The sequence below is a fragment of the Cetorhinus maximus genome, chromosome 4, assembly GCF_964194155.1.
Source record: "Cetorhinus maximus chromosome 4, sCetMax3.hap1.1, whole genome shotgun sequence".
NCBI lineage: Eukaryota > Metazoa > Chordata > Chondrichthyes > Lamniformes > Cetorhinidae > Cetorhinus > Cetorhinus maximus.
This window is the reverse complement of record NC_135882.1, coordinates 31247877-31264205: the sequence shown is the minus strand read 5'-3', so window position 1 is coordinate 31264205 and position 16329 is coordinate 31247877. Positions and strand designations below refer to the sequence as shown.

At 45.3% G+C, this 16329-nt stretch overlaps 1 protein-coding gene across 1 annotated transcript in view; it reads right to left on the bottom strand.

Annotated features, from left to right (window-relative positions):
• The window catches only part of LOC144679563 (collagen triple helix repeat-containing protein 1-like), a 43814-nt gene that overhangs the window by 24005 nt on the left and 3480 nt on the right, over positions 1-16329 (bottom strand). The gene's annotated exons all lie outside the window — the stretch shown is intronic.

Sequence of the window (16329 nt, the reverse complement as noted above, 5' to 3'; positions counted from 1 at the left end):
ACACATTGCTTGGCATCTCCCAGCTAGGTGCAAGATTTTACTCCCATTCTTGAATGCTTTATTCAACAAATGCAAATGTACACTTTAACTTCCTTACTTTTTACCCATTTAATATCTCAAACTACCATACATCAAAGCACCCAGACTAGCTGGCTTTAATTCAGTTAAGACACACACAGTCAAACACAAAGACACAGACCCCTCTACAACCCCATTTTAAAAATAATTTCCAATAACATTATAGATATTAATATCTCTTCATGACACCAGTGCAGCTGTGAACTGTAGCCCCCTGTGTTACGACCAGTCCCCAGGCGAGGTTACCCCAATATGTAATGATCCTAGACGAGGTACCCCAAATTGTTATGCTCCCGGGTGAGGAGGGATGAATTGCCTTCCTTTCTTTATTCAGCCCCTTCGGTTGGTCACACAAGGTTAATTTAAAAATAACCCCTTCCTTCTTGGATACCTTTTCCCAGTTCAAATGTATTTATGTTTTAAAGGGAGCCTATTTAACCAGGCTGTCTTGAGTCAAAGGAAGAGTGAGTTTATCAGTTACTAAATGCGAAAAAAAGTAATAAAAACGCAACACATATACACACAGATTAGAAATGAGAAATTGAGTCCGAAAATAAAAATTAAAAAGATATAAGAATCAGTCCTTTGGCTTGTCCGTGAGATGATGAAATGTTGTGACCATTAAGTTGGGGTGATTCCAGTAGCGCTGACTTTGGCAGTTTAGCAGTTCGGTTGGAGATCCTTGGTTCTGCAGGTTAGCTGAAAGGAGTTGTCCTGTTTCCTTTTCGACAGTGGCTTTGCTGACTTGTGACTTGCTTCCAGCAATCAGAGCGGGAGAGTTTTTTACCTGCAAGTGCAGGGATGCCCACTTGGTGTTCAATTGTGACCTTCACATCACACACACACCAGAAAAGAACACCTGACTAGCAACAGAACTAGGCTTTCAGTTGGCTTCTTTAAACCCCTTTCCTTATGTATTCCTGGAAGGGAAGAAAATAAGCATGTCTTTTTCCCAGATCTGTTTTCTTTTCAACTTAGTTCATGTTCACAGTTTGGGATATAACTCAACAGAAGGTAATTTCTGCTGAGATGGTAATCATTTTCCATTATCTCCACGACCACAGGAGATTACAGTTCAGTTTTTGCATTGTATCTTTTCCTTTGAAGTACCTCTATCTGAAGTAGGCTGTGTCACACCTTTTAGGCGACATTCCATTCTCTCTGAACTAGTTGGTCAAGTAATCGGCATGGGAATTTTCCAGCAAGTGGTTATCTCAACCAGCTTTTGCTTTTATGTCCTTTTTTAAAAAAATGCATGTCTTACTTAAAAGTTCAACATGTCCATAAGTAATTCGGAGATAGGATCCATGGTCATGACACCTGAAACACTTACACATATTAATTAGTTCCTAGCTCGTTATAGATATTTACAGATAATGCAACAATATATAACAAGCACCATAGCTGGTTTTCTTAAGACAAAGGGTGGACGCAGAAAGAAGTGAGATTAGAAGGGTACAGAGAGATGTGAGTAGTGAGGGACACAAGGATACCTACTGGTGGAGACAGTCTTATCTGTGCTCCAGATTTGTGAGTGGAGAGTCCACATAAGATAGCAACTTGAGGGATGGTCATGAAGAGGTCAAAGGAGAGAGAGGTTATAGGAGGTCAATAAATTCAGAGGACAAAGAGCAAGATGAGTTGATGAATATGATCAGTAAGTCACTCAATGCAGAACCTGAGGGAGGAAAGGAGGAAGAATATCCTGGTTAGAAATTTAAGTGGATTAGTAGATTATAAGGATTGTAAAGGACAGACAAGGGAGATGGAACAAAGTGAGGTACTGAAAGAAGAAGTTGTTGTCAGAGAAGTAGGGAGGGAAACCAAAGGGAGGTTTGGTGATATGGACCCCCGTGATTTGAGAGGGACAGATAGTGAGAAGTATAGCCAGGAAGGGAGGCTTCAGGAAGGGGAAAGCTGCTGTCACCCATGAATCAAGTTTCAAGCAGAGCCATGGTGCCAATGCAAATGTCCACAATAAGGTTGGGTATGATGAGGACCTTGTTTGTGAGTCAATGGACAGGCTGGAGGGTAAAGTGGAGGAGGCTGGTGAATAATGAAATAGTGATAGAGTCCAAATGAACAGTACTGGGTAGGGTAAGACAAAAAGCATTGGTGAGGTTAGCCTCCAGAGGGTCTGCTGAATGGGAAGGACTGTTAGAGAGTAGGATGGGGAATTGGGGTAGTTTATAGAGTTAGCAACGGGTGCTTTGATGGGCCCTTTGGAAAATGCCCATCTCTGAATGTGAGTTGACTGAATGACAGGAAGGGAAAGAGAATGGCTGTGAGTGACCAAGAGAAGAAATAAGGAACATGGAAGTAATGGGCTCTCGTCCAAAATGAGTAAGTGAATGTTCACAGAGGCATTCAGGTTAATAGATTTGGCAAAGATTAAAGAAGACATGTCCTGGTCATAAACAGAACTAAAGGAGAGGACAGCATGAGAGAGTTTAAAGTTAAAGTGGAAAGAGAGGGCCATTAAGGAAGGGAGCGAGTCTACAGGAGCCAACAGTGGTTGCTCCAGGGGTCCAGGAGAGGTGAGTGGTGGCTGAATATTTATGTTTATTAAGTAAACCCTTGAGCACAGTGAGATTGTGAATGTTGTTTTAAGTTACCTGAATGACTACATGCTCACGCTGTGAGAGGAATTTTCCGGCCCTGTTGGCGTCGAGCGTCATGGCAGGTGGGGGGGACAATATGGCGAGATGGCTAAAAATCAATTTCATGCCATTGTGAAACCAGTTTGTGATCATTCGTTCACCCGTCAAAGGTGGGCCACGTTTCCCGCTGCTGCACGTCAGGAACCTAATTTCAGTACTTTAGCATCTCACTATAAGTCCTGCTTGCTGGAATCATTCCCCTACACTGGATCGGCTGGGCACGTCGGTGTGATTGCAAGCCGACGTGTTTCACAACTATACATAAGCGACTTGCACCTGGCTAGCTGCACTTCGCTCTGGACTTCAAGGTTTGTTTGCCTACCTTGCTTCAGGCAGCACTCGCGGTCATCAGTGCCAGGCTTCACAGACAGCACCACATCACTTTTAAGGGGGCTTACGGGCAGGTCTCTACCTATCAGACCAGCTATAAGATAGGCGTAGCTTTTTAGCGGCTGCAGGGCTAGGAGAAGGGGGAGATGTGGCCTCAGGCAAGGGAAGAGGCTGCAGGGTGAGGGCTGTATTGGGGAAGGGGGCACAAGTTGATCTGTGCAAGTGGCCTCAAGATGGTGAGGGCTGAGGAGGCAGTGTCCACAGGAGATAAGGCCAGATGGAGATGTGAGGATGTGTCTGAGAGAATGGGTGGTGATGTCCCTTGAGCTGGCAGTGAGTGAGATGCCAGTGAATGTGTGATGGCCTTGTATGTGTGAGTTTAGAGTGATGAGATGGTTGCCTTAGCCAGGTGGCACGGATGAGGTTATTCATCCGTTTTCTGCACTAGATGGCCAACATCTTCTGTGCCGTATTGGCATTGACCACCTCTGCCACCTTCTCCCAAGCCGGAGTGGTGACACTGTTGGGCCTCCTGTGGCCAGGACGGGGGTAGGGGACATTGCTGTGGGCCTCCATGGCATCCACAAGACATCCCAGGATGTGTCAATGAATTGGGGGGCTGCACTCTTCCAGGCTTTTGGGGCCATGTCTTCACCGGAGCAGTCCTAGGCTGCAAGCATTGAGAAGAATATGCACTGCTGCAGTTTAAATATTGCACCCTGCGTGAGGAAGTGGCGAGGTAATGATGTGGTGGGCAAATTGGAGACTGCCCGTCAGTGAGATGGCATGTTTCCTGTGGCTGCATAATTAATGATACGGCACAAAAACCCACCATTGCAACTGGCGGGTAAAGCGTCTTTTTCCCCGTCTGCTACCGCTTCATGAAAATCGCAGACTCGATGGGCCAAAGGGCCTTTTTCTGTGCTGTAGACTTCTATGACTTGATGACTCCAAGGAATGATTCCGCCCTATGTCTCTGAAGTGGCTAATCTTCACTTCACTGGCAACTGCTGGACTATAATAATGATCGTTATATTAATAAGATCAATAAAGAGCCAGACATCAGTAAAAGTCTGTGATAAGGTGGGCTGTTGAGCTACACCCAAAAATGTTCAGAGTTTGGGGGAAATGGTGGGTGCTTTTTGCAGTACTGAAATTTCACTGTCTTTGTTTTTATATTCATACTTGAGCTACTGATCCTGTGGACCTGAAACCATAAAACCCTGCCAACACCAAGGCAGGAATAGTGCTTTTTATATTTCCTTTAAGGCACAATTTCCTCTGGTTGATATGTGTTTATTCAGTTTTAGCAATGTTCCAAATAAATAATGGCCTAAGATTTCCTCTAAATGATTTACACTGCTCTTGCACCTCCAAAATATAATGTTGCATCTGCTGGTGGTCTCTAAAGCAGGGGTTCTCAACATTTTTGCCTCTGAGGTCCCCCCATCATATTATAAAAATTACCCTTATTAGACCCTTATAAGGCCCCTTATACACAAGTATCGTATCTTTATCAAAACTAGTTAAACATTTAAACATATATTTTTTATTATTATTGCTTTACTCACTTAACGTGGAACTTGTTGCTGGTGCTAAGCAACAATCCTGTCATGACAATGGAAATTGGGGCCACAAAATTGGGTTCCCTAACAATGCTGGTGCCAGTGCCAGGAATCCTTGAAATGAAATAATGGTAGCCAGAGTACTTCCAGCCGGCATTGGCACAGCCCATTCTGAGTGACAGGGTGCTAGAGTGGGCATGCCGCGCATGTGCCAGAACAATGCAGATAGGGCGGATTCTGATGTCAAACTATCTCTAATGCTGCTTTGGTGCATATGTGATATCTTGGACTGTGCAAGTCCAGTTAATTCATTTTCATATTCACTCCCAACTGAAGATGCATTGAACTGCATGAGGGACCGTATCCACCGCCCCCTCAACCCCAACCTCCGCCAAACCCCAACTAGTGCTGTTTAAAGGGATAGCCATTCAATTTACAGATGAGGAACTTTTGACTTACATTTGTAGCTCTTGTGTTTGTGTAAGTTATGTGTTGTGTTCTTGGAGGAGCTTGGCTCACATTTTGGATTTTCAAGAGTGTTGCTGAATCTTGACAAGGAGGTCAGGGGAGTTTTCTTCCCTCTAAGAGAAAGCCTGCTTCAGTAATGGGGGCTATAGTTGCAGTCCCTCTTGGACTGCGGCATGATGTAGAAATGGAGCATAGGGATCAGAGAGGGGAAGCAGTGCTTAGTGGGGAGGAGCAGAGCTCTCAAGAGAAGGCCATGTCCGCAACACTTCTCCTACCTCCATGTTGACCATGTGTGAGGCACCTAAATTTCGCCAAGGAGGTGGTTGTTGAACTATGCCCCTTCTGCAACTCAACTACAGCTGCACAGAGATGTGAGGGCGGCAGTGTTAGTGACTGTGAAGTTCGCCATCACCCTCAATTTCCAGACTAGTGGATCCTCCTAGGCGGGAGCAGGTGACATCTGTTCACTGACCATCGCTGCATGAGGGAGGTCACAAAGGCCCTGTATAGGAGAGGGGATTTCATCACCTTCTCACTGACCAGACCGAAGAAGGAGCAAAGAAGACATGGATTTGCAAGCTGGCCGGATTTCCAATGGTGCAGAGGGGATTGAACTGCACACATGTAGTGCTGCATCTTACCAGCTTAAAACATTTTCAGAGGTCAGGATCAACTCCACACCTGCTCGCTTCTGCAGTGAGCCCTCTGCACAATCTTATGGGAGATGGCCGATTAAGAAGCCGCCTTCATGCTCACCATACAATTAAGGATGGTGTATGGGTTCCCAAGGCAGAGGCCCAATAGGAGGGCCTGCAACACTGCAAAACAGCAGCCCCACTGGATGGGCACTGCTGAGATGGAAAAGGCCAAGGCTGTGATCTTTTCAACTCCTTGCCAGCCTCTAAGTAACTGCTATTTTCCAGGTGCAATAAAGGGTGACAGCCAGTCCAACACAGGAAAACACTGGCGATTTCTGAAAATGGCCCATAAGTGGGCTGCGGATTCCTGTGGCAGCCATCCCTTGGGAAACTCGCTAGGAGGTGGGAGAGCATCAGGGGTCCAACCCTTTGTTCAAATTTCCGCCTCAAAAGCTGCGAGATGTTCCTTAACCTCAAGGCCATCACATCCAGTTAGTGTGCGACCATAACCAGAAGATTCTCTCAATGTCTGTTGTCCTGGCAGCAACTAATGGATCAGATCTAAGCTCTGCAGTCCTGTTACATCCAGTCGTGAATGATGGTGGACAATTAAACAATTCACTGGAAGAGGAGGCTCCACAAATATCCCGATCCTCAATGATGGAGGAGCCCAGAACAGCGTTCATAAGTTAAGGCTGAAGCATTCGCAACAATCTTCAGCCAGAAGTGCCGAGTGGATGATCCATCTCGGCCTCCTCCGGAGGTACCCAGCATCAACGATGCCAGTCTTCAGCCAATTCATCCACTGCACGTGGATACTGCAAAGGCTATGGGCCCTGACAATATTCCGGCAATAGTACTGAAGACTTGTGCTCCTGAACTTGCCACGCCCCTAGCCAAGCTGTTCCAGTACAGCTACAACACTGGCATCTACCCAGCTATGTGGAAATTTTCCCAGGTATGTCCTGTACACAAAAAGCAGGACAAATCCAACCCGGCCAATTACCGCCCCATCAGTCTACTCTCGATCATCAGTAAAGTAATAGAAGGGGTCATCAACAGTGCTATCAAGCGGCACTTGTTTAGCAACAACCTGCTCACCGATGCCTAGTTTGGGTTCCGCCAGGGCCACTCAACTCCTGACCTCATTACAGCCTTGGTTTAAACATGGACAAAAGAGCTGAACTCCCGAGGTGAGGTGAGAGTGACTGCCCTTGACATCAAAGCAGCATTTGACCAAGTGTGGCTTCAAGGAACCATAGCAAAACTGGAGACAATGGGAATCAGGGGGAAAACTCTCCGCTAGTTGGAGTCATACCTAGCACAAAGGAAGATGGTTGTGGGAGGTCAGTCATCTCAGCTCAAGGACATCACTGCAGGAGTTCCTAGGATAGTGTCCTAGGCCCAATCATCTTCATCTGCTTCATCAATGACCTTCCTTCCATCATAAGGTCAGAAGTGGGGATGTTCGCTGATGATTGCACAATGTTCAGCACCATTTGCGACTCCTCAGATACTGAAGCAGTCCATGTCCAAATGCAGCAATACCTGGACAATATCCAGGGTTGGGCTGACAAGTGGCAAGTAACATTCGCGCCACATAAGTGTCAGGCAATGAACATCTCCAACAAGAGAGAATCCAACCATCACCCCTTGATGTTCAATGGCATTACCATCAATGAATCCCCCACTATCAACATCTTGGAGGTTACCACTGACCAGAAACTGAACTGGACTAGCCATATAAACACTGTTTAACACAAGAGCAGGTCAGAGGCTAGGAATTGTGTGACAAGTAACTTACTTCCTGACTCCCCAAAGCCTGTCCACCATCTACAGGGCACAAGTCAGGAACATGATGGAATACTCCCCACTTGCCTGGATGAGTGCAGCTCTTACAACACTGAAGAAGCTGGACACCGTCCAAGACAAAGCAGTCCGTTTGATTGGCACCACACCCACAAACATTCACTCCCTTCACCACCGACGCACAATAGAAGCGGTGTGTACCATCTACGAGATACACTGCAGGAATTCACCAAGGCTCCTTAAACAGCACCTTGCAAACCCACGACCACTACCACCTAGAAGGACAAGGGCAGCAGATAGAGATGGGAATACCACCACCTGGAAGTTCCCCTCCAAGTCACTCACCGTCCTGACTTGGAAATATATTGCTGTTCCTTCACTGTCACTAGGTCAAAATCCTGGAACTCCCTTCCTAACAGCACTGTGGGTGTATCTACACCACATGGACTGTGGTGGTTCAAGAAGGCAGCTCACCACCACCTTCTCAAGGGCAACTAGGGTTGGGCAATAAATGCTGGCCCAGCCAGCAAAGCCCACACCCCGTGAATGAATTTTTAAAAAGCAGCCACTATGCCTTTATCCTGTGGCATTCAACCATATTTGGCCCACCACGACACCAGAGGCTGGCTCCTACAATTGGCTAATGACACCCCTCTGCTACCTGACCGCATGAGTACAAAAAAGGAGGAAAAGGAGACAGGGAGGAAGCACCCTTTCACTCTGGAAGGGCTGTCAATGAGCAGAACTGAGATCTAAGATGTCATCCCATCATCACAGTTGCTTCACAATTTACCAACTTTCAATCCATCTGCTGCATACCATCAAAGTGCCTTCTTGGTCAAAATCCTGAAATAAAAGCCTGAAAAGTGGGGTGGCACCTCAGCAATCCTTGTTATCCACAGAAGGACAGATTGCTGGATTTCTGTGAGAGCCTGCATGCCCTTTTGAGCACAGCCATCTGCAGCCACGATGGCAGCAGTCTGAGTTTGTGTGGCATCAATCTGGGCTTGAATAACAACAAGCAAAGTGCTTTGGTTTGAGCTTCCACTGCAACACAGAGTTGGGTGGCTTCCACTCATGCTGCAATGGAAGTTGAGACATCAGCCATCAGAATCTGCATCACGGGTGGGTCTGCAAATGCTATCATGATGTTAGCCACCACGTCCACGCTGGAAAGAATGGGCTGCAAGCTCTGCATGAAACCATATGCCAAGTTGAAGCCCAACTCCTCCATTTTCCTCGAGTGACAAGTGGCAGGCCTGTCAAATATCTCAGTATACATGTTCATCAGCATTCTCCTTTGGGCGGCCCCACTGAATTCCTCATCTAAGTCTTCTACGTCAGAATTGGTGTGCGACCTCACCCTACGGTGAACTGGCAAATGTATCACATGCCCTTGCTGTAACCCACTCATCACTATGCGCTGATCCCGATACCCCCTAAAGTTTGTGCAGTGCCAGTATCTGAGCTGGTAGCAGTAATTGTCAGATCATGTGATGGTGCTCCCTCATTGGAGGTGAGGTATGCTGTCAGTCTTCATCATGAGGATGGAGTGGCTGGCCAGGCAGCAGTTCTTGGGTATCTGAAAGCATAAAAACAGAAGAGGAGGATCTGATTGAGGGGAGGGGGTTTGGGGTGCAAAGCCAAAGGTCCATGGTCACACCATCTGCAGCTTACGCCTCATGCCCCAGATCAGGATGAGAGATAGGTGGGATTTGAGAAGGGAACATAAGGCAGGAACACACCATCATTCTGAATCTGCATGCAATGGTCTCAGCTACAGCAGCCCCATGATGTGCAGCACTGTCTCCTCCAGCGGGCTCAGGTGATAGCGGAGTGCCAACCCCCACTACTGCTGTTCTGTTCCCTGTGATTATTGACTACTTTCTCCTCTAAGAGATCGGAAAGAATGTCAGTGTGTATTGCAGCATGTTTGAGTGATGTGCCTGCCATAGCAGAATAGTTGTGGAAGGAACAAGAGGCAGGCATAAGGCTGGTAGCATTGCAGGTTGTGTGAACGTGAGGAAGACCATCTCAATTGTTATAAAGCCATGCTTCGTATCCAAAATGACTTTATATATTTACCTCAGACAATGAACTCTGGCTGAGAAAGGAATTCAGCCAGCCATAATCTAATCATGCAAACCATGGATCTGGAATCCACTAGCTTCATCAAGTCAGGTGCCATATTTAAAGTGCAGCCATGAGCACACCTCTCAGTGCTTCCAGCCATGACTGTTGCAAAGAAGACATGGCACTGAAAGGCAAAAAAACTGCAGCCCCCAGTTTCAATGACACATCCCTCGAGTGCCTTTTGGACACAGTGCTGCCAGTGCAGTGCTGCTGGAATGTCGTGGGCATGCGTCACAGAGTTCCATCATTCCCAACATGTGAGTGGGAAAAGTGGGGAGCCATTCTACCCCTCCTCACCTGATCGTAACACATTAGTCATGAATCCTGATTGCTAGAGATTGCTGATTGGTTGAATAATGGGGCTGTGGTGCATTGAGCAGTGTGAGGTGTTGGTGGAACAGTGGGTAAGAGATGTCATGTGGAGATGGATTCACTGACCTTGACCACCATTGCGAGTTCATTGAGCTTATTCGGGCACAGTAGCCATGTCTTTGGGGCCCGACTCCAGGAATTGACCTCCCTCGCCACCTGCTCCCATTTGCTTCCAAGAGTGTGCCTTGAGGGCCTCCTTTGCTCTTGCAGAAACATGGCATCTCCCTTTCTATCTCCTCTACTAATGCCTCCAATGGTGCATCTGAAAACTTGGGAGCCTCTCTCTTGTTGCCTCATTTAGTTTGTTCTCCTTCTATTCAGGTCTTATACACAGTATGCAACAGCTTCTGCATAATGTGTGCAGCTCCCCTCTAAGGAGGGCAGGCTGCCTTTAAGAGGTGCAGGATAGGCATGCAATTTGATAGCTAGGCATGCTCCTGGCCCCCCTGTTGAACCTGGAGCCAATCAGCAGCATATTTCACGCCTGACTGCATGCTAATATAATTAAAGTGAGGAGGCAACACGAAGTTTGTTTTCTGCCTGTCTCAATGGGACCATGCTTCATGATACCCTGCACAAAAATGGGCCTTAACATATTCTACCCAACCCCTAAATATGTAATAGAAGGACTCCCTCTGCTCCATTTATCAGATCCATTACCGTGTTATGAGGTAGATTTCGGGCAAAAAAGTGGTGACTCTGGATAAAAGTAAACTATGATTGGATAACCAGGAGGGAGGATTAATCTCACGGTGAGAATGACTCCCCTAAACTCAATGTGTGGCTTTGGATCAGTGAGCCAGCTAAAATGGCAACGAATTTATACATTGAGAACATCAAGGTGGTTGACACCTTGCCTTTTGCCCCATGTAACCCCACCCTCCTCCATTTTATGGGTAAAGGGGAATCCCTGAGACTTTGGAGGAAGTGGTAGAGACATTACCTGGAGACTGAACCAGCAAGAACCACCCCAGTGCTCTGCTTTGACCAACACTCCCAAACAACAAACCGCAAACAGCGGGTAAACTGCACTTGGACACATTTGAGGGTTCTGTCAACATGTACCTAAACTCTCTGTATTCAGGCCAATGAAATCTATCTGTCAGGGATAGAATTTGGAATCCATATTCAGACTCTATTTTAGTTTCTTGCCATTGATTTCCTGGAGCCATTGATTCTCAGTTGACCCTCCGCGATTCTGCTCCAGCACTGCAGTGCCTGGCTGTAAATGGGTCTATTGGTGTCTTTTATTGTCAAAGTTCCTAGAAGACTCTAAGGAGTTTGAATTCTTTCTTTACTCTTCTTCAACACCTCCCTTTTCTTTGTGTGGAACTGTCCTAAGTGTCACATTATATTTCATATTGATTCCAAGGGGCCTCTGGGGATGAAGGTTCTTGTCCTGCTTTCATTTATCTTCAGGAGATTGAACAGTTCTATGAAAGAGATTTTCATCACTCTGTAGCTCTAAATTCCAATGTTCTGTTGCAAACATTTTGGTATCAGGTGTGACATTAAGAAACACATTGGATAAACCTAAGTGATAGTTTAACCTTGTTCATCAGACCCAATCGCAAAGTCTGCCAGGTGAAGGGGCATTGTCCATGGATTGGTTCTCTATCCCTTTAGTTCAGGGCAAGGAATACACGAGGATTCTGTTAAACTGAATAAACTATAGAGGGAAACTATGCTCAATGTGGGATCTTTCTAGCTGTAGTTCCTGATGTAGCCACTGACTTTCAGCACCATTCTGGGTCTGATCACTGATCAGCACAAGCTTTTAGTGTAAGCCTTTTCTGGCAGATTCTTGAAACCTTCTCTTGGATTCCTATAAGGGGCTGCATACCCTTGGTTGAGAACTCCTGATCCAGAGGAAGACACAAATGAGTTTCCCAGATCTGTTTATTCGCATTCAACATTGGTGCAGGCATTGGTGTATAGCAACTGTAAGCAGAAAGCCTCTTAGGCAGCCTCTGAAAAGTCAGCTCAGTCTGCTCTCTTCAGGGCAGATTGAGGCATAAATTGGTAAGCAAACAACAATATTTGTCTCTTCCATTTCACTTTCTAATAATTCCATGACATGGCTTCTTCACTTTTTATTACTTTTGTGCAGAACTATGATCATTTGTACCCAGTAGGCACTGTGACATTGCAAGAAACCAAAGAAGAACACCATACAATCTCACTCATTCAGACCTCCAAGCCCTTCTGTTGGGCTTTAAAAACAAGACAAAGAGAATCCTGGGAATGTGTAGCACCAAGACACCCAGAATTATCACTTAAGCCTTCTGAGGGGAGGTGGCACTAACTGCCCCAGTACTACAGAACAATACTGTAAAACTTACTCATCCCCAGCCAGGGAGGCAAGGGAACACATTGCACATTTTCTCTTTCCTTCCTTGTTCGCTCTGGGTACCAGCATATACTTCTCACCTTCACAAAGCAACATTTCCTCAACTAATCCATCATAGTGTTCTCTCCAACTTGGTATTTTTAAAAATTATTTCATGGGATGTGGGCATCGCTAATGTTGCCCATCCCTATTTTTCCTCGAACTGAGTGGATTGCTAGGCCATTTCAGAGTGGAGTTCAGAGTCAACCACATTGCTGTGGGTCTGAAGGCCAGACCAGATAAGGATGGCAGATTTCCTTCCCTAAAGGACATTAGTGAACCAGATGGGTTTTTACAATAATCAGCAATGGTTTCATGGTCACTATTACTGAGACTAGTTTTTAATTACAGATTTATTAATTGAATTTAAATTCCACAAGCTGCTGTTGTGGGATTTGAATCCATATCTCCAGAGCATTAGCCTGGGCTCTGGGTTACTAGTCCAGTGATATTACCACTATGACACCACCTCCCCACCATCTTACACAATGGCTACCCAGCTCCTCTTATAGTAATTATTTACATTCACAACCCTAAAACCACTCTGTCCCCTTTAACTGCCTTGGACTCCCAAGTTACTTACTTCACCTCTCCCATGTCACTTGGCATTCACTGCTCAACTACCTCATTCACTCTACCTTCTTGCAGGAAGGTAATAACTGCCAAAAGCGGGCCGCTGGAGGCACCAAGACAACCAGGAATCACAGCTGCAAAGATATTACTGTGCCTCAGAACGGCAGCACATACCAGACCTTCAGTCACCACCCCCAACCTGCCACACCCCCTTCCCACATAGAACCATATCAATGGAACATGGGAAGGCAACATAAGATGCTATAAAGCAAGCTGATGTGAAACAAGGACCCTCTCTGTTCATGGAACATTTTTAGAGTATGAGCAGTAGCCTATCATAGAATCATACAGCACATAAGGAACACATTCAATCCATCATGTGTGTGCTAGCTCTTCTAGAGAGCTATCCAATTAGTTTATGCTCCCCTGCCCTTTTTTCAGTGCAAATTTCCTTTTTCAAGTATACACCCAATTCTCTTTTGAAAGTTATTATTGAACCTGCTTCCATCACCCTTTCAGACTATGCATTCCAGATTGTAACAACATGCTACATAAAAAAATCCTCTAGTACTTTTCCCAATTATCTTAAATCTGTGTCTTCTGGTTACTGATTCACCTGCCAGAGGAAACAATTTCTCCCTATGAAAACCATTCATAAGGGTTGAACGCCTCTATAAACCTTCTCTGCTCTAAGCCAAACAATTCCAGATTCTCTAACCTGTCCACATATTTAAAGTTCATCAATCCTGATATTACTCTGGTCAATCTCCTCTGCACCCTCTCCAAATCTACCTTCCTAAAATTTGGCACCCAGAATTGGACACAATATTCCAATTGAGATGAAACCAATGACTTATAAAGATTCAGCACAGCTATTTGTTTTTGAACTCTATGTTTTTATTCATCAAACAAAGGATTCCATATGTTTTTCTTTTCACAGCTTTATCAACTTGTCCTCAATCTTCAAAGATTTGTGTATGTAGACTCCATGGCTGGAGTTTTCCAGCCCCGTTGGCATTGGGTGTCATGGTGGGTGGGGTGGGGTGGGTGCGGTTGGATGGTGATGGGACAATATGGTGAGAAGGCCAAAAATTGGTTTTATGCCATTGTGAAACCAGTTTGCGATTGTCCACTCCACCTGTCAATGGCAGGCCCGTTTCCTGCTGCCGCACATCAGGAACGTCATTTCAATACATTTGCATCTAATTATAAGCCCCGTTCGCCTGAATCATCCCCCCATGTCAACTGCCCATATTGCTGTGACTTCAGAACGGTATGATTTATGACTACCTTTAAAAGGCGTGCACCTGACAACCTGAATTTCGAGGGGAGCTTGGAGGTGAGTGCACACAACCTTGCGCATCACTTGCGAGCATCGCCTGTAGGACATCAAGAGGTACCATGCATTCGGTTGGAGGGGGTTGGGTACAGGCAATTCACTTTCTCCTGGCTGGCTTTCAGTGTAGTTCTGGGGCAAGAGTGTGGGGGGCAAGGCATCATAGACTGACTGAAGGAAATACTCAAGCATATGCTGGGGTGTGGGGGCATGGGTGTTAATCACTTGTACTTAATGTTCACTATTTAAGTAAACTTCCAAGAATATCTCATAGCCTGTAGCTCCTTGTTATGATGAGCAGTGTTCATGTCACTCAGATGTGAAACCTTGGTTCCTGCACAAGATAAATGCAGGTGGCTCAGTCCTTAGAACTCATCATAGAATTAGAAATTTTACAGTGCAGAAAACAGCCATTTGGACTATGCTGGTGCATATGCTCCACCCAACCTTCTTCCACTTTACTTCATTTCACCCAATCAACATAACATTCTATTCCTTTCTTCACATACTTATCTAGCCTCCCCTTGTGCAGCTATGCCATTTCATGCCACAATCATTCCAAGCAGCAGTTAGTTCTGCACTGCACTATAACCACTCTTTGAGTAAAAAAAAATCTTCTCTGCATCTACCCCTTCAAAATTTTAATCAGGGCACATCTCAGCATTCTCTTTCTTAAACAAAAGAGCCCCAGTTGTTCAGTCAGACCTTCAGTTCTGGTTTCATTCTTGGCAATCTTTTTTGCACTTTCTCAAGTGGTTCTATATCATTTTTGTTATATGGAAGCCAGAACTATTCAGTACATGTGTTTTAACCAAGGTTCTACACAAATTTAGCATAACTCCTCTGCTCTTCAATTCTATTTTTCTAGCAATGAACCCAAGTGGTTTGTTTGCACTTTATGGATTTTTAATATTTTTAACTTTGATGCTGACAGCTGTTACCCACATGCAGCAATGGTTTAAAATGGCTGTCATTTCAATACATTCAAATGAGGCTAGTCATGACTTGGGAGCTTTTCATTAGAAAATTGCAGAAGCTAAATCAGATAACTTTTCTAAAACACTGGCTCAGCCTAAACTGAAATACTATGTCCAATTCTGGGCACCACACTTTAGGAAGGATGTGAAGGCTTTAGCGAGAGTGCAGCAAAGATTTATGAGAATTGTACCAGGGATGAGGGACTTCAGTTACATGGTTAGATTATGGAATCTGGGGTTGTTCCTCCTAAAGAAGGTCCAGAGGAGATTTGATAGAGGTATTCAAAATCATGATGGATCTACACAGAATAGATAGAGAGAAATTGTTCTGATTGGCAGAGGGGACGAGAACCAGAGGACACCGAATTAAGTGATTGGTAAAAAAAATGGGAACATGAAGAAAATGTTTTTTATGCAACAAATGGTTAGGACCGGAAACACAGGTCGGAATTTTCCAGCCCCTCACGCTGGCGGGATCTTCCAGTCCTGCAGATGCAAATGGAGATTTCAATGGCTCGCCTGCCCCGCCGCAGGGGAAGCTGCCACTGGGGGGTTGGAAAATTCCGGCCACGCTGTCTGAGAGTATAGTGGAGGCAGATTCAATCATGGCTTTCAAAGAGGAATTGGATAAGCACCTGAAGAGAAAAGATTTTCAGGGCTACAGGAAAAGGGCAGAGTGATGGGACTAGTTGAGAGTCGGCATGGATCCAACTGGCTGAATGGCCTCCTTCTGTGCTGTAACCATTCTGTAATTCTATAATTGTCACCTGATAAAATTTTTTAATCACGTTAGTCAGATATGACTTCCTCTGAACAAATCCATGCTGACTGTTCTTGATTAATTTGTACCATTCTAAATGATGATTTATACTGTCCTTCAGAATTTTTTCCAATTATTTGCCCACCACTTAGGTTTAATGGCCTGTAATCATTCGGTATATCCCTTCTCCCTTTTTAAACAATGGTACAACATTAGCAATCCTCCAACTCCATGCCTGTAG